Genomic DNA, 25,669 nt, shown 5'->3' on the forward strand with positions numbered 1-25,669 from the left:
TAGTAGCTACAAGATCTCCTGTAGCAGTCTATTTGACCCTATTTTGATCAAAAATGTTAGTATTAGTATAGGGAAGGCCCTCATCTTAACTTCCATGCCTCCAAATACCATCTGAGACCAACCCTCCCATGCCTCTCTCCCCTGCAAAGATCGGATAGCATAACCAAGCATTTACATTTCTAATTTAGAAATTAAAAGACTTTTTTTCTTCTGCATTTTCAACATGAGATAGTTAGTGCATGCATATATAAATCATACAATGATAGAATAAATTTCCATGTGCAGTTAGTCCAAATTACTAGATGATAAAATGCAAGGTTATATTAGTTCTCTTTAACAAGTAGTTTATGTTATTTCCTAGCTAGATGATTTCATGGCATTTCATAGCGTTTTCCCTTCAATATCCTTCATTTCCTCAATATACAAGAATTTACTTTCTTGTATTGGAGCTAGCTTTACATTCACTATTAGTAGTTAGACTCCTTCTAGTCAATAGAAAATAGGTTTGCAACATTAGTGGTCCATCGCCCTAGTTGAAAAGTGACATGAGTAGACCGTTGCATATGTTGTGCATATAACATTGTCACCTCCAAGTTTGTATGAAACCCTGGTTTGATAAAGTAAAGTTGGTAGCCCTAGGAGTGGCAACATCCTTGCTTCAATACTGAGTCTCATCACTTTTTGGCATTGTTGCGAGGGAGGTGTCTAGGTAGATGAAATTTCTGCTTTCCTTTCTATTTGACATTCAGTAAATAGTTGCAATTGCTTCTTTCTTTTTGTTTTTGCATTCAATATATAGTTGCAATTTCTTCTTTCTTTCTATTTTTCAAGTATTAAAAAAAAAGAAAAAGAAAAAAAGATAATTTATCTCATGCCTCATAGTAGTCGAGACAATTTAGGAAGTTTTTTACCAAATACACCCACACCATCAAACAACCAACCTTCCCTCATCTTTGATGGCTATTAGCTTCCCTCTTTGACTAGAGGGGAGCTAGAGGACCCATTAGGTGAACAACTAGAGATCTTTGAAGAGCCTATTGGCAAAGAAGAAGAAGAAACCATTCAAAACATTTACAACATGGCTGAAAATAGAAATGAAGATGCTTTTCCCATTAGATGGACTAATGGAGATCCTAGGATGAAAAACATAAGCCCTTATTCCCTTCCTTACTTCCATCGCTTAATTGTAGAAGACCCTAATGCCTTCTTGTTTGAGTTTTCTGTCAACTGTAGAACTTATTATTATACCTCTGATGACCAGAAGCTTAGATTTTTCCCATCCACCCTTAAGGATGCAACCTTGCGCTAGTTTAGGGGTTTACCTAGGGACAACATCACTGCTTGGGCTCAGATGCAACAATTCTTGAATGACAAGTATAGGGTCTATTGTAGGTCCAAGGATACCAATGAAGAAATCTTCATAATGACCTTTGGACATGATGAAACCTTGGAGGATTATGAGGGAAGGTTCCAACCTAGCTACAAAGGGACCAAATGCACTCTTGATCCTGAATCACTCAAGTTATTCCTTCTTATAGGGATCAGGGAAGATATCCTAGAAACCCCACAACATGTTGTCTCAAGAGGATATCTATCAACTATCTTATGATGATATCAAGATAATTTTCAAAAATCATTCTGTGGCAACTAGAAAGAAGGGTAGGGCTAGTCAAGATTTAGCAAGTTCATCCTCCTCCAACACATGCATTAAAAGTGAAATTGGGAACATGTTGTAGGACTTTAAGAGTTAAATTATGCACTCCCTTGGCTTACAAATGGACACCATGAAGATCAAGAGGAAGTAGGAGGAAGAAGAAAGAGCCTTAGCTGTCTTTTTCTCTAGATGCGCTAGGAGGGACCCTAGAAATGAATGTCCATTGAATAATATAGAGGTATGCTGAGTTTGTGAGGAAACCACTCCACACACAAGTGCCCTTCTTTGCCTCGATTGAAAGTTGTGTATCAAGGAACTAAAGGTGGGACTAAACAACTCTGTGATATCAACAAAAGGAGGCCTCAAGGACCTTGACCATACCAGCAGGGCATGCAAGGGATGTCCTATTCATATCACAACCCCAATAAGAATGCATCCATTCCCCTTGGTGTCTGCCTGCTCATCCTTCATGGTACACACATTCTCCCTCATCTTATGCACCTCAATACCATTCCAAACCTAGATCAAACATAGGAAGTTGTCACTTTTTTTCTTCAATTTAGTTTAAGAAGGCATTTCATTTCATAGATCTAGTCACTAGCCATCAATAAATCAGTTTTCTCAAATTCAACTCATCTTTTCCCTATTTATATGAAGTTATGCATAAATGAAGAGAAGAACATGTTTTGTTTTAGTGATTGCTGATCTGCAGGGACTAAATCATTCCACCAGCCTCGTCTAAGTCTTCTCCACCTTCTGCCAAGGCCTACCAACCCCTAATCCAAATTTCTTTTTTGTAGCCACTGTGGATAGCCACCTTGGGCAAATCCAACCTCCCTGAAGTGTTGGTCTTAATCCTGGGGAAATTTCACTTTCCATACACCTTCCATGACTCTCATACATCTTTTTAGCACCCTATCTCACCATTCTTTCCCTCATATAGTCTTCAACTAACTTCTTGTACAAAACGAGGACATCCTATAGTAGTTCTTGTAGCAGCTACAAGATCTCCTCTAGCAGCTTGTTTAACCCTGTTTTGATCCGAAATGCTAGTCTGAGTATAGGGAAGGCCCTCATCTTGAATTACATGCCTCTTAATGCCATTTCATACTAGCTCTCCCATGCCTCTATGCCCTACAAAGATAGGATAACATAACTAAGCATTTACATTTCTAGTTTAGAAATTAAAAGACTATTTTTCCTGCAATTTCAACATGAGATAGTTAGTGTATTGCTATATAAAGAAAGAGGAAATTTAGAGCTAAAACATTGTGACTATTAATATTATGTTGAATTTTACATTTTAACGATAATGAGAAGGTTTACCTTGATCCATCACTGGGTTGGGCTGAAGCTCTTGGGTTAGGGCCAAAACCTAGCAACAAAGGTTCCTCTTTTTGTACATCTATTCTTAGATTAAAATCATAGTTAGTTGCTGAAGTTCTTTATGATTTGTTTACTTTAACAAGTTGTTAGGCCCCTATACTACTAGTGTAACCCCTTATTGTTATTATTACAACCCACTTATTATATTAAGGTACCCATGTAGTGCCCATATTGTTACTATTGTGCGCCATAGAAGCCCACTATTGTTATTATTATGCCCTTACATTATTATTGTTATGTCGGCTCTGATTATGTTATGACCCCGTAGACTCCTATATATAGAAAGGAGGTCTTTTCATTTGTATCATCGAAGAATTGTTCATTTATGTAATGTAAAAGAGGTTTCCCCTTCGAAGAGGTTGAATTTTAAGGCATTGATCTATCTTTTCTATCTTTTCTTGAGCTGGTTTCATAACACAAGTATTTGAATGATTGTTTATTCTTGTTTCCATAGCTGAAGCAGTAGATTAGTGGTACAGTAGTGAGAAAGAGTACTTAAGAAAATCTTGTGACAATGGTGCTCATGTTATATGTCTATATTGAATTATTTATATGTATATATATATATATATATAAACAAAGGTAACATACAAATTTATAAAATATTAATAAACAATGTATTTAGAAGATGTAAAAGGGCAACTAGATAAAACCATTTAATATAAAACAACATAGTTGAAGAATTATTATAAAAGAAGAACAAGTGAATTTTTTTTTGATAAAATCCATTAATATGAGAAAAGTAACTCCAAGTCTTTTTGATAAAACCATTTAATATAAAACCACCTAATTCTAGAAATTAGTATTAATTATAAGAGAAGGAAAGCAGTGGAAAATATATTTTGAGAAAATACACAGGTTAAGCTAACTAATTTTGATAACTCGCACAAAATTGCGTTGCTGAGAAGCTCATTTAATTCACACAAAATTGCGTTGCTAAGAAACTCATTTAATTCACACCAAACTACATCACTCGGAAGCTAATTTAAATAAAACCAGGAATTACAAGGAAACTACACCACAGTACAATACACTAGTGGAGAAACCAAAGTTAGACACATGGGAAAAAAAAGTACATGCAGATGAAACTACAACAATTAATGGGAAACTGCAATGATTTAATAATCACGCTATGTATGAGAAAGAGCAAAGAATTGATGGATGAGATAATTTGAAAAATAACTATTTACTGGATTGATAACCAATGGAAAATACTCTCAGAAAATGGAAAGAAACTAAGAAAAGAATGGAGGGATAAGATAATTTGAAAAATAACTATTGACGAGATTGATAACCAATAGAAAGTACTCTCAGAAGAATGAAAGAAAATAACATAAAGAAAAACCATAGGAACTTTTGATTTCCTGCATTACAGGGCGAAGAAAATAACATAAAGAAAAGACTAGGGTTTACTTTGAAAGAAAAGATAAGAAGAAATGTACTTGCAATTGAATCGCTGCGAGCATTGAGTAAAACATAGCCGACTACCATCCCAAAAAAGCAGATATAAAAAGCATGCATGCTTTTCTTTTCTTTTAATTTTGATTCATGTTTTTTTGTTTTCAAGTTTCTTTTAATCCGTGTGTTTCACCATGTCTCTATTAACCTTGATTTACCGTTACTTTTTCAAATTTAGACAAGAATCATATGACTTGGGCGGAATCTATTTATGGAAAAGTACGGAGAAGCCAAAATTTTGAGAGGTTAGAAGTGGAACTGTAATTCAGACCTCTTAGACCATTTAGCTATGGTCATTGTATTAGTGAAATAAGAAGAGTGGTTTCATATTCAAATGAAATTAAACCCACTTATGGACAGCGGAGAAGCCAAAATTTTGAGAGGTTAGAAGTGGAATCGTAACTCAGACTTGTTAGACTGGTTAGCTGTGGTTGTTGTATTAGTGAAATATAAAGAGTGGTTCGATATTCAAATTAAAGATTAAATTAATTTCATTTGTATTTAAAACAATAATGGAGATTATAGAGTAAGAGTTGATGTTCCTTTTAAAAACTAGAAAGATCTACCACTTGGGGGAAGATAGAGAAAAACATAGTATAAATGTAATATGGGAAGATAGAGAAAAACATAGTGCAAATTTAATATGTGGATGGAATTTTTAATTAGTGTTTCTCCACATTTGTGGATGACATCTTTAATAATATTATTGGTGTAGCTTAGTGTACCTAACTTATGTGGATTTAAACTAGACATATCTTGGCACAAATCTTGCCAAATGCCCAATGAAATTGGTAATAACCAACTAAGCTAACCCCTTGGACTAGTTACACCACCACTTGACATGTTCTTGATGATATTTTTCTTAAATGTATCCATTTTATTTCTCCACATTTTTCTTTATTTGAGTTATTATTTTAGCCTTTTGTAGATGTGTTTTTAGATATTATATGTTTTCCTTCTATTGTTAGCATGACTATAAGAGTTGTTGTTGCATTTCTCCTTCACTTTCGCTATGTATTGCACCAATTGTACTTTTATTCCCATGGATATATTTTTTTGGTCATTCATTGGTCATTGATTTATGCTGAAAATTTGAAGATTTTGAATTTCATTGTCTATTGTTTTGGATATAATTTCAAAATATTGGTTACTCTTGGCTTTGTACCTCTATTTGCAACAATCTAGAACTACACAAGCCAATTAAATAACTTAAAGAAAAATCAAATAAGCTTAAAAGGATGACCAAAGACCTTAAAACTAGGTAGTTCACTTGGAGGAATTGTGGCCCATATATTGAGGCCTAAGTAGTCTATGATCTTCATATTTTGATTGAAGATCATCAGTATCTTCTGATTACAGAGAGAGTAGGATAGCTATTGAGCTGATTCTTTTTGTATGTTGTTGAGGATCTACACTTGATTGATAATACATGGTTGGGGTTTTATGCTGGTGCTTTCCCTTGGATATATCTTGTGTTATGTGTGATTATTTCTCTTGATCAATTATGCATGTTTCTACGTGATGTTGCTCATGAATTCGATTATGCTTCCGCTTAATGTTTTGTAGAAGTAGAACAAGTATTATGCTTTAGGACATTGCATATATCGGTTTGTTCTACAAGTGAAAATTTCTACAGTTACCTCCAGGATTCCAAACTTTGTTTGTTTGATGGTCCTTCAAAGGATTAACTTCATCATGCTGTTGTGTTTTTGTTCCTGTCATCGTTCTTTCTCTTGGTCTCCAAATTTTGAACGAGTCTCGAACTAGTTCACCATCTACACCTATAGCTTTGCTAGGTAACTTTGTCATGCTAAGATTAGTAATAACTAAACCTAAAAGTTCATCATTATCATCACTTGAACTGTCAACCAAATTCTGTATATCATTGATCACAGGATGGATCAATGATGATCTATTACAATTTTCTCCACAATTCTCTAGGACTAATTCCTCTTTGCTAATCACATCAACAAAGTTGATGTTCTCTATGGTTTCCTTTCCTTCATTTGTTACAGGTTCTCTGGTCTCAACTTCTTTGGCCTCTAGCTCTTCAGCTATTGGTTATTTCTCTAATTGAGCTGCAAACTCAACTTCATGGAATGAAGAAAAATCATCCCAATTTCCTTCAGGTTCACAAAATACTTCTGGATCATAACAATGGTCATTAGCTATCTGTATAGTAACAAATTCCTTACCTGTGTTCACAGATAAACTATTAGTTTTAAAAATACTAGACCTTTTGGTCTCTTTTGATGCTTCAAGCACCGAATTCCCACCATGGAATTTCTGGTTTTTAGCAAATCCTCTTTGCTTTGACTCAATCCCTATGAGTCTTTCCTTCTCCAACAAAGAAATATGTATTTGTTCAATTTTTTTCATCAACATAGCATTCATCTCTATTGCAATAGATTCCACTTGACCCATTTCCTTATTCTCCATCCATGTCTTTTGTCTTCATTCACTTTCTCTTGAAACCATTCCTGTAGTATATTCAATTCTACTTCCATCTCTGTAATACTTATCCTATGCTCTTCATCACTCATCTGACATTTATTTGAACCTTTCCTCAATTTCTCCATTCTAACTCTTCAAACTCAAATCTAATAAAAAAAATCTACCTTAATCAAATTTTAAAACTGACTCCTCTGTTTTTCCTTTTCTTCCATTGCGCCTCTGATTTTCCTTTTCATATGTCTTCTTGATCTCTCTAACAGTTTCAATGAGCCTCTGCAATAACGAGTCTCCTTCTTGCTACACATGCTTCACCAAGCTTTCCTCCTCTAAGCTTAGTCCGTTAGCATTTCTTGGGTTCTCTCCTCTGGAACCATATGAGCACTCCTTGCTCTAGGCTACTTCAAATCTTCTCACTTTTCTCTACCGTTACTCTGCACAAAAATTATAAAGAATAACAATAATAATTCCTCAATATACTCATACTTCACGCAGAATCTTCTTCTACTCTAATACCAAAATGATGGGGTGAAACTACACCTAAACACATATCGGGAAGTTTTTAAATTAATTAAACCATGTTTAATTAATTATTAGACCCCGATTGATTTAGCAGAACCCAAAACAAAGCAAAATCCCATTCAACCCTTTAATTTAGCTATCCTTCTAAAATAGCCGAATTATTTGCTTTAACTAGAATACAACAAAAAACCCAAATCTTCCACCGAATCAAAAGAAAAAACCGCAACTCATAAACTTCTCAAGTCCGACTCTTGAATTAACCTGCACACCTTTACCATGTGATCACCGTTGGATCATGCCCTTCAAAATGAACGAATTTGATTTATCCGGAACCCAACTGGATTAAACCACATTTGATATCCCATCGGGTCCGAAAATGAAATTAACATGCGTGCATTTTTGTGTTTGATATCGGTCGGATCTGCCTCCTTTAATCGAACGACCCAGATTAACTGAGCTATTAACCCAGTTTAATAAAATATCGCGTCCGATTTTGGATTAAGCTTCAATTTTTTAAACCATGCGATGACCATAGATCTATCGATCTGTTGATCGGATGACTACTGCTCTTATTTTGGATTTAGCGCGAATTTGTCAGGGTTCCGCCAAGACTTAGCCCTTCCGTTAAGTTTAGTCCTTCTCTAAAATTTATTCACCAGGATCTCAAATACATCAATGCACAACATTCACGCAATACAGAGGAATTTAGCCTACATCTTAATTAACCAACGAAATCAATTACACAATAATAGAATACGCATAAACAAGATTTAAACACAAAAACTCTTTCATTCACACAACCTTTACATATATGTACAGAACATCTCAGGCTCTATTCTATTCTCTCTTCTACAAGTAGCTTTGTCTAACACTCTAACACTCTGTCTCAAAACTATCTCAAAACCTATCTCTCACTCCCCTCATAGGTTTACATTTATAGAAATAAGTACATAGTTATGGATTATTCTAAGTTCATAATCTTCTCCATAAATCACTCAACTAATTCCTATTTAAGGATCTCGTAATCCCTAAGATTCCTACGAGATCTACACACATTAATTATCCCTGATATTCTGACATAGTTGAGAATATTTCGCAACTAAAAGCCTCACACATAGATTTCCACTCATTTTATACAAGATTCTTAAAAATAACTAAAAACATCACCCCCTAGTTCACCCACATGTACAATAATATTCTGAGTAGGATGCTCCTACATCAGACTCCTGATGTAGAAAAGAAAATCATAGACTCCTGTCTATGAGGCCTGTCACTTTTCTGTAGTAATGTGACAGCTACAAGTCTAAATGACTTGTTACCTCCGGGATTCCAAACTCTGTTTTGTTGATGGTCCTCAAAGGATTAACTTCATCATGCTGCTATGTTTTTGTTCCTGTCATCCTTCTTTCTCCCGGTCTCCAAATTTTGAACGAGTCTCGAACTAGTTCACCATCTACACCTATAGATTTTCCAGGTAACTCTGTCATGCTGAGATTAGTAAGAACTAAATGTGAAAGTTCATCATTATCATCACTCTAACTGTCAACCAAATTTTGTATATCATTGATCACACGATGGATCAATGATGATATATTACAATTTTCTCCACCACGCTCTTGAGTAATTCCTCTTTTCTAATCACATCAACATAGTTTATGTTCTCTATGGTGTCCTTTCCTTCATTTGTTACAGGTTCTCTAGTCTCAACTTCTTTGGCCTTTGGCCCTTCAGCTGTTGGTTCTTTCTCTAATTGAGCTGCAAACTCAACTTCATGGAATGAAGAACAATCATCCCAATTTCCTTCAGGTTCACAAAAGACTTCTGGATCATAACAATGGTCATTAGCTATCTCTATAGCAACAAATTCCTTACCTACATTCACAGATAAACTATTATTTTTAAAAATACTAGACCTTTTGGTCTCTTTTGAGTCTTCAAGCACCAAATTCCCACCATGTAATTTCTGGTTTTCAACAAATCCTCTTTGTTGTGACTCAATCCCTATGAGTCTCTCCTTATCCAACAAAGCAATATGTATTTGTTCAAGTTTGTTCATCAACATAGCATTCCATCTCTGTTGCAATAGATTCCACTTGACCCGTTTCCTTATTCTCCATCCATGTCTTATGTCTTCATTCACTTTCTCTTGAAACCATTCCTGTAGTATATTCAATTCTGCTTCCATCTCTACAATACTTATCCTATGCTCTTCATCACTCATCTGACATTTATTTGAACCTTTCCTAAGTTTCTCCATTCTAATTCGTCAAGCCCAAATCTAATTAAAAAATATCTACCTTAATCAAATTTTAAAACTGACTCCTCTGTTTTTCCTTTGCTTCTGTTGCGCCTTTGATTTTCCTCGTCATATGTCTTCTTGATCTCTCTAACAGCTGCAATGAGCCTCTGCAGTAACAAGTCTCCTTCTTGCTACACATGCTCACCAAGCTTTCCTCCTCTGAGCTTAGTCTGCTGGCATTTCTCTAGTTCTCTCCTCTGGCTGCTTCAAATCTTCTCACCTTTCTCTATTGTTACTCTGCACAAAATTTATAAATAATAACACTGACAATTTTGCAATATACTCATACTTCATGTAGAATCTTCCTCTACTCTAATACCAAAATGATTGGGTGAAACTACACCTAAACACATATCAGGAATTTTTTAAATTAATTAAACCCTGTTTAATTAATTATTAGACCTCGATTGCTTTAGCGGAAACCAAAACAAAGCAAAATGCCATTCAACCCTTTAATTTAGTTATCCTACTAGAATAGTCGAACTGTTTGCTTTAACCGGAATACAACAAAAATCCAAATCTTCCATGGAACCGAAAAAAATAAAACCGTAACTCATAAACTTCTCAGGTCTGATTCTTGAATTAACTCGCACGCACCTTTACCACGTGATCAGCGTTGGATCACGCCCTTCACAATGAATGGATTCAATTGATCTGGAACCCAACTGGATTAAACCACATTTTATATCTCATCGAGTCCAAAAATGAAATTAACATACGCGCATTTTTCGGCGCGATATCTGTCGAATCTGCCTCCTTTAATTGGACGACCCAGATTAACTGAGCTATTAACCTCGTTTAATAAAATATCATGTTCAATTTTGGATTAACCTTCAAGCTTTTTAACCATGTGATGACTGTAGATCTATCAATCTGTTGATCAGATGACTTCTGCTCTTCTTTTGGATTTAGCGCGAATTTGTCAGGGTTCCGCCAAGACTTAGCCCTTCCGCTAAGTTTAGTCCTTCTCTAAACTTTATTCACTGGGATCTCAAATACATCCATGCACAACATTCACACGATATATAGGAATTTAGCCTACATCTTAATTAACTAATGAAATCAATCACATAATAACAAAATATGCATAAACAAGATTTAAACACAAAAACTCTTTCATTCACACAGTCTTTACATATATGTACAGAACATCTCGTGTTGTCCTATGTTCTCTCTTCTACCTAGATTTGTCTAACACTCTAACACTCTGTCTCAAAACTATCTCTCACTCTCCTCGCAGGCTTACATTTATAGAAATAAGTACATAGTTATGGATCATTCTAAACTCATAATCTTCTCCATAAATCATTCAACTAATTCCTATTTAAGGATCTCGTAATCCCTAAGATTCCTACGAGATCTACACACATTAATTATCCCTGATATTTTCACATAGCTGAGAATATTTCATAACTAAAAGCCTCACGCATAGATTTCCACTAATTTTATACAATATTCTTAAAAATAACTAAGAACATCACCCCCCTAATTCAACCACATCTACAATAATACTCTGAGCAGGATGCTCCTGCATCATATAGGATATAGATTGGGTAAGATGTGGCATGGTATGCTTCATCTTCCTTATGCTCTTCCAACCATAAGGGTAAGTCATGCTCTAGAGATGGTTGAACATGAGTGTACAAGACCAATTGTTTGGAAAAATGCCCATTTTTAATGGCCATATTCCCAGCCCTGCAACTTACGTAAGCATCAATAGTGGCTAACCATGGCCTTCCAGGGATGAGAGGATAACCATTGAATTTGGTCTTAGGTTGGAGAACTAAGAAGTCAACAGGGTATTACCAAGAATCAATGGAGACCATCATGTCCTCAACAAATCCCTCAAGAGCTATTGTGGATCTTTCTACACGCTGCAAGACTGTTGTGGTCTTCCTTAATGATCCTTGGAGATTCATTTTAAGCATGGTCTCCTTAGTCATCACATTGATGGCAGCCCCAAGATCAATCAAGGTATGGGGGACAATGATGCCATCAATGTGCACATCTACCACAGGACTTCCAGGGTCTATATACTTTGGGAAAATCACTCTCCCCAACATTAAGTTAGACAGTTGTCCAATGAAATTAATGGTAGGGGTGTCTTTCTTTCTCCTCCCAGGATGTTTGAAGCATTTCTCCTTGATTAACTTCTTGTATATGGGGACATCCTTTATAGCTTGGAGGAGTGGGATTTTAATTCACAAGTTTCTCAATTCACCCAGAAGTTTATTCCCTTCTAGGGTGTTCTGGCTAGGATGGATTAGCTAATCAGGAAAAGGAGGTGGATTGGCTTGAGGAACACTCTCTTCCTTTTCCTCTTCAAGACCCTCAGGTGGAGATGGAGGTTGCTATCTAGAAGAACTCTTCCAAACCTGAGGTTGATTTCTTGAATTTCCATAGAATAGGTAGGGTAAGATGTCTCTCCACTATAAACCTGATGTGCCTGCTTGTTTTTCGAGTTCAGATTTAGTTGAGAAGGAATATGAGGTTGCTTAAGTGGATCATGGTGAAGGAGTTGTGGTTCAGAGGGAGGTGGAGGCAGTAAGGTTGGAGATTGATTGAATGGGGGCCTCTACCCCTATGATGGGGTATTCCAATGAGGTTGTGGGGGAGCATATGGATGAAGTGATTGATTCAAAGGTTGGGAATGGTATTGAGGTGCATAAGACCAGGGAGAAGGTGTGGACCATGAAGGATGTGTAGGAGGACACCAAGGGGGAATGGATGCATTCTCATTAGTGTTGTAATATGAATAGGATGCCCCTTGCATGCCTTGTTGGTATGGTCGAGGTCCTTGAGGCCTCCTTTGGTTGATATAGCAGAGTTGTTCAGTAACACCTTTAGTTCCTTGATACACAAATTTCAATCCAGGCAGAGAAGGGAACTTTTCTGTGGAGCGATTTTCCTCACAAACCGAGCAGAATTTTATAAAATTCAATAGACATTCGTTTCTAGGCTGCCTCATGGTGCATCTAGGGAAAAAGACAACTAAGGCTATTTCTTTCCTTCTACTTCCTCTTGATCTCCATGGGGTCCATTTGTAGAGCAATGGTATGCAACATTTCACTCTTAAAGTCCTTCAACATGTTCCCAATTTCACTTTTGATGGATGGGTTGGAGAAGGATGAACTCCCCAAAGCTTAACTAGCCCTACCCTTCTTTTTGGCTACCCTAGAATGATTTTTGAAAACTATATTGACATCATCATAAGGTAGTTGATAGATGTCCCCTCAAGACAACATATTTAGGGTTTCTAGGATATCTTCCATGATCCCTCTAAAAAGGACTAACTTAAGTGATTCGGGATCGAGGGTGCATATGGTCCTTTTATAGTTGAGTTGGAACCTTTCCTCATAAAATTACGAGGATTCGTCATGTTCCAAGGTCATTCTAAAGATTTCTTCTTTGGTATCGTTGGACCTATAGTAGTCCCTATACTTGTCATTGATGGATTGCTACATATGAGCCTAGGTAGTGATGTTATCCCCAGGTAAACCCATGAACCAGAGCAAGGTTGCATCCTTAAGGATGGATGCAAACAATTTCAACTTCTGGTCATCAAAGGTATAATCATAAGTTCTGTAGATGACAAAAGACTTAAACAAGAAGGTATTAGGGTCTTCTGAGGTCAAGCCATGGAAGTGAGGAAGGGAAGAGGGGATTATGTTTTTCATCATAGCATCTCCATTAGTCTCTCTAATGGGAAAAGAGCCTTAATTTCTATTTTCAACCATGTTCTAAGTGTGTGGAGGGGTTTCTTCTGCTTCTTCCCAATAGGATCTTCAAAGATCTTTGGTTGTTCACCTAATGGGTCCTCTAGCTCCCGTGCAGTTAAAGAGGGAAGTTGACAACCACCAAAGAAGAGAGAAGGTTGGTTGTCTAATGTTGTTGGGGTATTTGGAAAAAAACTTCCTAAATTATCTCTACTCCTATGAGGCATGAAAGAAATATCCTTTTTATTTTTTTAGGTTTTTTTATAATTACATGCAAAGTAGAAAGAAAGAAGAAATTGCAACTATCTATTCAACGCAAAACAAAAAGAAAGCAACAATTACAACTATATAATGAATGTAAAATAGAAAAGAAAGAAGAAATTAGATTTACCTAGACACCTCCCTGGCAACGATGCCAAAATGTGACGAGACTCATTATTGCAACAAGGATGCTACAACTCCTAGGGATACCAACTTTACTTTATAAACTCAGGGTTTTGTACAAACTTGTACGTGACAATGTTATGCACAACAAATGCAACAGTCTACTAATGTCACTTTTCAACTGGGGCAATGGAACACTAGGGTTTCAAACCAGTATTCTACTGACTACAAGGAGCCTGACTACTAATAGTGAATGTAAAGCTAGCTCCAGTACAGGAAATTAAATGCTTGTCTACTGAGGAAACGAAAGTTACTGAAGGGAAATGCTATGAAATTCCATGAAATCATCTAGCTAGGAAATGGCATAAATTGCCTGCAAAAGAGAACTAATCTAACCTTGCATTTTATCATCTATTTATTTGGACTAACTGGACATGTAAAGTTTTTCTATCACTCTATGATTTATATATGCATGCACTAACTATCTCATGTTGAAATTGCAGAAAAAGAGTCTTTTAATTTCTAAATTAGAAATGCAAATGTTTGGTTATTCTATCCGATCTTTGCAGGGGAGAGAGGCATGGGAGAGCTGGTCTCAAATGGAAATAAGAGGCATGGAAGTCAAGATGAGGGCCTTCCCTATAATTAGACTATCATTTATGATCAAACCAAGGTCAAACATGTTGCTATAGGATATCATGTAGGTGCTATAGGAACTGCTACAAGATGTCCTAGTTTACTACAGGATGTCTTGGTTTTCTACAAGAAGTTATCTGCAGGCTATAGGATGGCAAGAATGGTGGGATAGGGTGATAAAAATATGTATGAAAGTGAGGAAAGGTGTATGGAAGGTGCACATTTCCCAAGACTAAGCCCAACACTTCAGGAAGGTCATATTTTCCCAAGGTGGTTGTCCACAGTGGCTACAAAATAGAAAACTAGATTAAGGGTTGGTAGGCCTTGGCAGAAGGTGGAGAAGACTTAGATGAGGCTCGCGGAATGAGTTCCTCCCTGCAGATCAACAATCCCTGCAAAAAAACATGTTCTTCTCTTCATTTATGCATAACTTCATATAAATAGGGAAAAGATGAGTTCAAGTTTAGAAAACTAATCTATTGATGGCTAATGACTAGATCTATGGAATGAAATGCCTTCTTAAACTACAAAAAACCCAAGAAAAAAAATTACAATTGCATGTGATTCCAAGAAATCATAAACAATGAACCCTAAGCTATGTGATGCTCAAAAGATAAATCTGGTTTTGGGGTTGTGAGAGTGGGGCCCTCAAACCATGCTCCCATGAGGGAGATGACGAAGAGATCACTATTGCAAGATTTCATGAGGTCTTTTTTCTCACAACTATACCACTGATCTACTTCTTCAACTAATGGAAACAAGACTAAATGATCATTCAAATACTTGTTCAACTAAACAAAGCATAAATAACTTCAACAACTAACTTATGATTTTAATCTAAGAATACATGTACAAAAACATGAACCTATGTTGCTAGGTTTGGGATCTAACCCAAGAGATTCATCCCTCTGAGTTAACTGAACAATGGATCAAGGTAAACCTTCTCATTATCATCAAAAGGTTAAATACAACATAATATTAATAGTCACAATGTTTCAACTCTAAATTTCCTCTTGGCTACAACAAAAAATAAAATGATAATGAGGACCTTGGCATTCTTATTTATACAAATTGAAGCTACCAACAACTTCCTGAAAATTAGCGAGACTTTATTCCCAAACTCGGGAATGACTTGTCTTCACTATCATTGGATTGGCTGCCAATAAACTCAGTTGGCTTGGTTGCTTGTAACTCCGAGCTGATGAGATATGGTGGAGGAATCTTCAAATGATTTGAGGAGTTAAGGAGGGAGGAAAATCTCCTACAATCCCTCTTTCTTGTCGACTTCAAGTTCCTGCACTTAAGTTAGCCCAAAACGACTCTAATTCCTATAATTAATGCATATTAGGCCACATGACATAACATCTCACCTTTACCCTTCTCACTAAGAAAAATATAATAAAATATGTAAGTAAATGTGAGAAAAGTTGATTTTAATAAGTTGAAGAGTGGCATTAAGACCCATATAGTTTACCTATTGATCAGCCTCATTAGCTATCATGGCTAGTTGCGAGGCAATATGGTTAAGAAAGCTCTTTGGAGAGTTGTTTAAGCAGGTTCTAGACACCAAGGTAATATACTGTGACAACAAGGGTGGGATCCGTTTGGAAAAAAATCATGTCTTCCATGACAATTCCGAACATATTTAAATGTGATATCACTTCATTCGATATATGGCGCACAAAGGAGACGTCAAGCTCCAATACATATCAATCGATGATCAGATTGCATATATTCTCATCAAGGCATTACCGAAGAGAAAGTTATCATTCTTCATAGAAAAACTTTGACTAATGGATGTAGCCCCTCCAGATAAGGGGAAACACTCATCATGGACACTTAGCATGCTCTTCCCACCCTGCTTGAGCTCCCAGGGTGAGGAATTGAGATACAGGGCTCCTGGGGTTGAGTGATCTTTGGACAATAGGGAGGTATCCTATCTGTTAATCAGGGTTGAAGAATGTTGCTCCCCTACCTTTATAGGGTCAGAGAATGTTTCTCCCCTCTTGGTATTTGCAGAGTATACCCTAGCGGGCATCATACCCTCAAGCAGGTTAGCTTGATGGAAATACCGCTCCTCGTTTTGGCCAACAAGTTGAGAGTGTACGTGGGGAGTACAACCCAAGTCGATTATGATGCAGGTGTTCTACCATCAATGGGAATATCAGTAGGAAATAGGATGGGTTGAGATAACCCTATGTGATTCCAGGTTGAGATTGAGCTCCCTGATGAGATCCTAGGGTCGAGATGTGTTCCCCTATATGTTTGGATATCCTATTGCTAAGATATGGGGTTGTAGATGTATAGCTCTCTCATGAGATTCTAGGTTGAGATGTGCTCCCCAATGAGATTCCAAGGTTGAGGGTGTGCTCCCCTATGAGGAGAGTTATCCTATATCTTGATATAAGGTGATAGTTATATGCTCCCCTATATGAGATGACTTGGGGTAAGAGTGTCCCATAGGACCTTCCCCACAGTAATAGACATGAGGTGAGAGCGTCCCATAGGACCTTCTTTACTGTCATTAGATTCTGGGTTGAGTAGTAAGCTCCCTAATATGGTTCCAGGTTGATACGTTCTCCTTGATGATATGCTCTCCGAAGATGATCCGGGTCATAGATATGACTCTATGATGATATTTCCAAGTAGTAGCCTGATGATATTTTAGGTAGTATCCCACTAGTAGAGACTTTAGATAGAAACCAGATGGATATAGGGTGGTATACTGAGTTTCCCTCTGATAACAAATTCTTCTTCTTTTAGATCAGAGAAAGTTTTAGCAGTTAGAGTTGAGTAGAGACACTCAAGAATTACAACAACTTGACAAGATGTAAAGATATGGACAAGCAGGAACAATCAAGAGAAGGATAGATCGAGATGTACAATTATGATTTGTGATGATGAGATAGTTGATATGGACATGGCACGATGACTACATGATAAATATGATCCGTGATGATACGTGATGACACTCAAAGATTCCAAAATGGCATATTGTTCCATGGATAGATATTGGCACGTAGAATTTTCCCTGGTTGAGAAGGAGTGTTAATTTTTTCAACTGCCATGAAGTTACACCTTGGATAGCTCAAATGATTGATATAATGATTTCATTATATTCCCCTTTTCGTGAGGACCAAAATCGACCTAAAGATCACCCAATTTGTTAAAGAGGAAGTCAAGTTATGAATTATTTCATTCACACATGTATTATGGAATGGGTCAGACCTAACCACTTGGATATATGCTTTGGTAATTCTTAACCTCAAGTAAACCCTCAAGACAACCTATAAAAGGAAGAGACCTCAAGCTCATTTGGACACACTCAAGTTATGTTTTTATTTCTTCTACTTTGTCTTGGGTCGCATAGGTTCATCGGTTGAAGTCCTCACTGGGTTTCTGATCATAGGCGAAAGGTTCACTCTAAGTTAGGGTATTTGGATCTTGGTCACTAGCATAGATCCGAAGTTTTTTGTACATAGTCACTGGCACAGAGTAGGTAAGAGAGCAACTTTGGCTCCCTGGTCACTGCGAGGCAATTCAGAGGGAGCAACATTTCCTTCAAAAGGTTTTGGTCTTCGGTTGCTCACTTTAGACAGGCTAGGGAGTGACTTTTCTTTGTCGGTCACTCGGATAGCACTGAATGAGTGTGACTTTTTCTTGATCGGTCGCTCAAATAGCCCGACAAGGTAGTGACTTTGGATATTTGTTGTTCAAATCCATAGTTGTAGGCACAAAGACCTCCTGGGATCGACTTATATGTTATAGTCGCCTACATACTGTCTTCATGAGTGTGATCCTAAAGTTTTCCGTCACACACAGATAATGTTGATTATAACGACCCTGTTCAAATTTGGGGTTTTGACATCTTGGCATCAGTAATCTGTGGATCTAGTTTTCTCTTCTATGGATTGGTAGATCTGAGTATCTCTGATGTTATAACATATCTGTAGATATAGTTTATTGTTACCTGCTGCTGATTAGATGTGTTGGGCTCTTTTTTCTCACTGTTGTACCTTTTTATGAAGATCTACTAAGGAAGAAGAAGATTTGAAAGGGTTTCACCCTTGTCGGGTTTTTCCCTGGTCTTGGACTAATCTACTGTCTCTTATGGCTGTGTGCTACTTATTTCTTTATCACTATTCATATTGTTCATTTTTTAGTTATTTTTATGATTGATTATATTGCTAATAATTGGATGCGCTATTAATAAAAAGGATAAATTGGGCTAAAGTAACTGCTACATCATTGAACAATCTAAAATTTTAATAATTTTGACCCAGTTTTGGGGGTCAAACTTGGGTAATGCAATCTAGCAGAGCATTGGGGGCATTATAACTTGGGTTTCCTTAATTAGAAATATGTTAGTCCTCATATGAATGCTTTTCCCAAAGGTACAAGGAGCATAACCCTGTCCAATCTCTGTTTTCCCATATTCCTCGCGCATCAGATGTTTTCTAGGGGTTGAAACAATGGTAATTTCCCATGGTATGAGTTGGAATCTTCTGTTGACTTAATATACAACTCGAATAAGTGTTTAGTGTGTGAATACATTGATGATATGTGTATTGGAGATGGTGGAGAAATTTTCTTAAGTAGAGGAGAAAATCCATCATTCGGAGGTTAGATGGTTGAGTGCAGGGTGAGCATATGTGAGTGCAGATAGAGAAGGTCAAGTTCCAACCACACATGTGCACACAAAGGCCTAGTTACATATGCATGTGTGTATATAGAATAAATGGCAAAGGTTAGAGACCAGTGTTGATGCATGGAGAAGACAACACAGTGATAGAGTTTTGGTGTAGTGAGAAAATTTGAAGTTGTTGTAGAATTGAGTAGATTGTTGTAAAACAATACCAATTTGCAAAGCAGAGTTTGTGTGGAGGATATGGAGAAAATTTTATGTTGTTGGTTGATCATATCATTAGTGATTTTATGGTTGTATTGGAGCCACCATTTTCTTGTGTGAAGAGCATCCTATTTGGTGGTATTTTTTATGTTAATTTTCATAGGGTCTTACTACTAAGAGTATGAATGCAGAGTTGAATCAGAGTTTAGCAAAGAGTCTAGGATCTATTCTGAAAATAAAATAAACAAGGTCCGCATAAAGTAGAGCAGTGATTTCATGAGAGTGAAGCAGGGATTTCAAAGCTTCAACGAAAGGAATAGTTTCTCCATCCAATAGAAGTTGGATAGTCCAATCAGAGTTGGGAGAGGATCATTGATCATGGTGGACTTCAATAGATGATAGTCCGTAGAACTGTGTGAGAACATTGTGTTCCGAGCTAATAAGAAGACTCAAATCTCTTGGTTGATCAGAGTAAGTTGATTGCAGTGAGGTTGAGTCTACAGACTGATGGGAGTCACTCATCTATGTAAAAGACATCATTTTTATTAATAGAATATTTAGAGTAGTGCAATAGTAGCGAGGGTGGATTTTTTCCCGGTGAAGGGTTTTTCACCAAAAATACTTGTGTCTCATTTGTTGATACTTTCTTGTGTTTTTGTTCATGGTTATGTTGCTCATATGTTTTACTTACTTCTTATGATTTATGCATAAATATCCAAAGTTTAATGAGTTGCTTCTAATTAATGTGTGATTCAATTAAAGTAAGTAAAGGAAAAAATTGTGAATAAGTAACAATATTGATTCACCTCCCCCTTCTCAGTAGTATTCAAAGGTTTCCAATAGCCTAGCCTTGCCTAGACTACTCTATCCTAGCCAAGACTACTCTAACCTAGTCTAGCCTAGTCCAACCTAGCCTAGCATAGCCTAGCCTACTCTAGCCTAGCCTAGCCAAGCCTAGTTTACTCTAGCCTAGTTTACTCTAGCCTAGCCTAGCCTAACCTACTTTAGGCTACCCTAGCCTACTCTAACCTAGTATAGCCTACCTTAGCCTAGCCTAACCTAGCCTAGCTTAGCCTTCTCTAACCTAGTCTAGCCTAGTCTAGCCTACTCTAGCCTAACCTAGCCTAGCCTACTCTAGCATAGCCTGCTCTGGCCTAGCCTAGCCTAGCCTAACCTAACCTACTCTACCCTAGCCTACTTTTGCCTAGCCTAGCTTAGCCTAGTCTATTATAGCCTAACCTATTGTAGGCTAGCCGAGCCTACTCTAACCTAGCCTAGCTTGGACTAACCTAACCTACCATAGCCTAAACTACTCTAGCCCAGCCTAGTCTACTCTAGCCTAGCCTACTATAATGTAGCTTAACCTACGCTCACCTAGCCTAGTTTAGCCTGCTCTAGTATAGCCTACCTAGCCTAGTGTAGACTAACCTACTCTAACCTACTTTAGCCTATCCTATACTATCCTGACCAACTATATCTTACTCTAGCCTAACCTAGACTATCTTAGCTAACTCTATCTTACTCTAGCCTAGCCTAACCTAGCATATCTTATTCCAGCCTATCTTATTAAATCTTAGCCTAGCCTACTTTAACATACTCTAGCCTAACCTATCCTAGCATACATTAGCATACTCTTACCTAGCCTAACCTAGCTTACTCTAGCCTAGACTAGCCTACTCTACTCTAGCCTACTAGCCTACTCTAGAATAGTATAGTACTCTAACCTAGCCTACACTAGCCTACTTTATCGTAGCCTAACCTAGCCTAGCCTAGCCTACTCTAGCCTGGCCTAACTTAGCTTACCCTACTCTGGCTTAGCCCAGCCTAACTTACTCTAGCCTAGCCTATCCTAGCCTATCCTAGCCTTACCTAGCCTACCTAACCTAACCTACCATGACCTAACCTAGCCTATCCTAGCCTACTCTAGCCTAGCCTACTCTAGACTAGTGTAGCCTAACATAGCCTTCTCTAGCCTAGTCTAGCCTAGCCTCCAACCATTCGTGGAATGGACTAGCCTAGCCTAGCATATCCTAGCCTAACCTAGTCTACTCTAGCATAGCCTACTATAATGTGGGCTAGCCTACTATAATGTAGGCTAGCCTACTATAATGTAGGCTAACCTACTCTACCCTAGCCTACCCTAATCTAGCCTAACCTAACCTAGCATACTCTAACCTACTTTACCCTAGCCTACTCTAGTTTAGCTTAGACTATGCTAGCCAACTCTATCTTACTCTAGCCTAGCCTAGAATATCCTAACCAACTCTATCTTACTCTAGCATAGCCTAGTATAGTATAGTCTAGTCTAGTGTAGTCTAGCCTAGTCTAGCCTATCCTAGCCTAGAATATCCTAGCTTACCCTCGCCTACTCTAGCGTAGCCTAGCCTAGCGTAGCCTACTGTAGCCTAGCCTAGCCTACTCTAGCCTAGCCTATCCTAACCTAACCTAGATTAGCCTACTCTCGCTTAGCCTAGCCTAGCCTAGCTTAGCCTACTCCGCCTTAGCCTAGCCTAACTTACTCTAGCCTAGCCTAACCTAGCCTTACGTAGCCTAATCTAACCTAGCCTATCCTAATCTAGCCTTCCTAGCCTACCATAACCTAGCTTAGCCTAGCCTACTCTGGCCTAACCTAGCATAGATCAGCCTAACCTAGCCTAGCTTAGTGTAGTCTAGCCTAGCCTTCTCTAGCCTAGCCTTCTCTAGCCTAGTCTAGCCTACTCAAACCATTCCTAGCATGGACTAGCCTAGCCTAGCCTAGCCTAGTATAGCCTAGCCTACTCTACTCTACTCTAGCCTAGTATAATGTAGGCTAGCCTACTCTGGCCTAGCCTAACATAGACTATCCTATCCTAGCCTACTCTACCCTAGCCTAACCTAGCCCACTCTAACCTACTTTAGCCTAACCTATACTAGCTTAGCCTAGACTATGGTAGCCAACTCTATATTACTCTAGCCTAGCCTAGAATGTCCTAGCCAAATCGATCTTTTTCTAGCCTACCTTGGCCTGGCCTAGCCTAGTGTAGTCTAGCATGGTCTATTCTAGTCTATTATAGCCTAGCTTATCCTATCCTAGCCTCTTCTAGCCTAGCCTAGCTTAGCCTACTATGGACAAGCCTAGCTTAGCCTAACCTAGCCTAGCCTACTCTACCCTAACTTATCATAGCCTACTCTACCTTACACTAGCCTAGCCTAGCCTACTTTAGCCTAGCCTTGCCTAGTGTAGTCTACTCTAGCCTGGCCTAACCTACTTTAGCCTAGATTAGCATGCTTTAGCCTAGCCTAGCTTAGCTTAGGCTAACCTAACCTAGTCTAGCCTAGCCCATCTAGCCTATCCTAACTTATCCTATACTAGCCTAGTCTAAGCTACTCTATCCTAGGCTACTCTAGCATAGCCTAGCCTAGGCTAGGTTAGCCTACTCTAGCGTAGCCTAGCCCAGCCTCAGATAACCTACTCTAGCCTAGCCTAGCCTAGCCTACTCTATCCTAGCCTAGCCTAGCCTACCTTAGCCTACTCTAGCCTAGCCTAGCCTAGCCTACTCTAGCCTACCTTAGCCTACTCTAGCCTACCTTAGCTTACTTTAGCCTAGCCTAGTCTACACTACCCTAACTTAGCTTAGCTCCTCTACCCTACTCTATCCTAGCATAGCCTACTCTAGCCCACTTTAGCCTAGCCTAGCCTAGTATACCTTAGCCTAACCTAGCCTACTTTAGCCTAGCCTACTCTATCCTATCCTAGCTTAGCGTAGCCTACTCTAACCTAGGGTAGCCTACTCTACCCTAACTTAGCTTAGCTACTCTACCCTATTGTATGCTACACTAACCTACACTAGCCTACTTTAGCCTATCCTAGCCTAATATACCCTAGCCTAGCCTACTATATCTCAGCTAGCCTAGCCTAGCCTACTCTAGCCTACTTTAACCTAGCCTAACCTAATATACCCTAGGCTAGCCTACTCTAGCATACCCTACTCTATCCTAACCTAACCTAGCCTAGCCTAGTCTAACTTAGCCTAGCCTACTCTAGTATACTTTAGCCTAGCCTAGCCTAATATACCCTAGCCTAGCCTAACCTAGCCTACTCTAGCCTAGCGTAGCTTATCCTATTCTAGCCTAGCCTAAGCTACTCTATCCTAGTCTACTCTAGCCTAGGCTAGTTGTTATAGACATTTTTGTGCCTTACAGCTATAAGCATGAAATGTCCATAAACCAAGGGATCCTAAGTCCCTAAAAGTGTTGTTCCAGCTCCTAAAGAAACAAGGTCAACAAATTACAGCTTCTCCCAGAAGTTCTCCACCGGAAACTGCTCAAAACTAGTCAAAACAGGATCATTTCAAGTGCTCCACTAGCTGGCTGCGTTGCAAAGCACCCAAATACACTGGCTAGGTGTGTTGCAATGCACTTGAATGCACTACCAGGGTGCGTTGAGCGGGAAATGACAAGTGGCAAAGTCATTCAACGAGGTGGAGGGACAATGGAAGCTTCCAGAATCTTCTCCAATGACACTTGCCTCACTGAATTCGACTAGTGACGAGTAAGAGGCTCTCAGTCCCCAAGTGGAAGAAAGAACTGACAGAGAGAAGCCACTAATCAATTCATGAGCTGACTCATCCTCTTTGCATACATCTATATATGGATCCCTCACCAAGAGATCCGGGGGCTGGAATTTTGTACATTGCAGAGAATTGCTGTTGGTTTTGTGATAGATATCAGAGTATTGGGTGATTTATGCTTTGTTGGAGGTGAAGAAGGGATTCTATGCTGGGAGGTTGATGCTAGATCAGGAATCATCGGTTGTAACTCCTCCTGGATCTTCTTGTTTTATCAATAAAACTACTTGAGTTTCTCCTACATGCTTGTATATCTGATGTGTGTTATATTTGTATGTTTAGCTTAAAACTGATCCTAAGCTTTTTATGAACATAAATCCATGTCTTTGTGTAGTTTCTCTCTTCTGTGAACTTGCAGGAACTTGGTAACGCTGGGCAAGTGAGGGAGCAGATCGGTGGAAGCTGGCAAAGAGAAGATAGATTGGATCGAACAACTAGCGCAAGACACAGGTCGGTTCATCTTAATCATCTTCGTTTATAGTTCTTAAAGGAGAATACAAGAGTAGTTTTCCTTGTTTGTTTCTGAGGTCTCTGTCACAACCCAGTGGGATAGGGTCGTTCTGAATAGACACTTTTCCCGAAAACAAAATGGCGACTCCGCTGGGGAGCGTGTCTAGTTAGTTTATTTGTGTTTCTATTGTTGTTCATCTCATAAACTTAGGAGTAGCGAATCGAACTGCATTTTCCATTTACAAATGCAAAGTAGACATCTGCTACTCTAGTCCATTCACTGGGCCTGTTTATGATCTGAACAGTTGACTCACAAATGATCTGATTACCCTTTGTGATAGCTCTTAAACCTCTTGTAAATCAACCATCTGATTGTATACAATTGATTGCTTTTACCTGGCCAAAAACCATAGATTAAACTGCAAACCGTGACCCAGAACCCGGAGACAATTCTCGTTTCTGCTTCAGCGCAGGCTCTGTGAAGAGACTCTGCATTTCAGTGCAGTTCCCGAGAGTTCTACCTGCGTTGCAATTCAGTTTCTCTGTGTAGCAGGTGCGTTGATCGGCCTAGCCCTGCCTAGCTGAGGTTCTTTGCTCACTTTTTTCCAGTTTTTCCTCTGATTTTTGCAGCCTGTGATCAGTGTGTTTGTCTGTTTAAAAGCCCCTTTTCTCTGCCTTAATTCCGCCTCAGTTGTATAAAAGAAACTGTATTTGTTTTTGTGTATTTGTTACATCATTTACAGTTTCCCATTGCAAAAGTAAACTGGTCATACTGTCGCCCTTAGATCTAGATCTGTCGTAAGTGTCGTTTTGATCTTAGGAGAGAGTATATTTGCTGTTGACAATTGATTACGCTTTTATTTTTACCTTTGGCTTGAATTTGTGAATTTCTAGTGTCGAAACAAGTGTTTACTTCAAAATCATAAAGTGTCGTAATCGTCTCTACCTTTTGATTTCGAAAAGAAGCTTGTTTGTGTTTTTCACTTGAAATCGAATTCAAATTTGTACAATAGCTTTCTTTTTACGCATCAATATTAAGAAAGTGAAAAACAAATACATGCACAAGTGCATTTGCATATTGACAGTTTGTATGGCTTGATTTAGGAAAAGAGCATTTACAGTGTGCTCTTCGCTCTTTGAGAAAAGATTGTGTCTTTCTTTTCCCCTTGTAGCTAGGATTTTCATTGCTGAAAAGAGATAAATGCTTGCTTATCATCTTTAGATTGCATTTTAGGAATTACATCTACATCTCGTGGT

The sequence above is a fragment of the Pinus tabuliformis genome, chromosome 7 (assembly GCF_031772625.1).
Source record: "Pinus tabuliformis cultivar Carrire ecotype Pingquan chromosome 7, CPIR1, whole genome shotgun sequence".
Lineage (NCBI taxonomy): Eukaryota > Viridiplantae > Streptophyta > Pinopsida > Pinales > Pinaceae > Pinus > Pinus tabuliformis.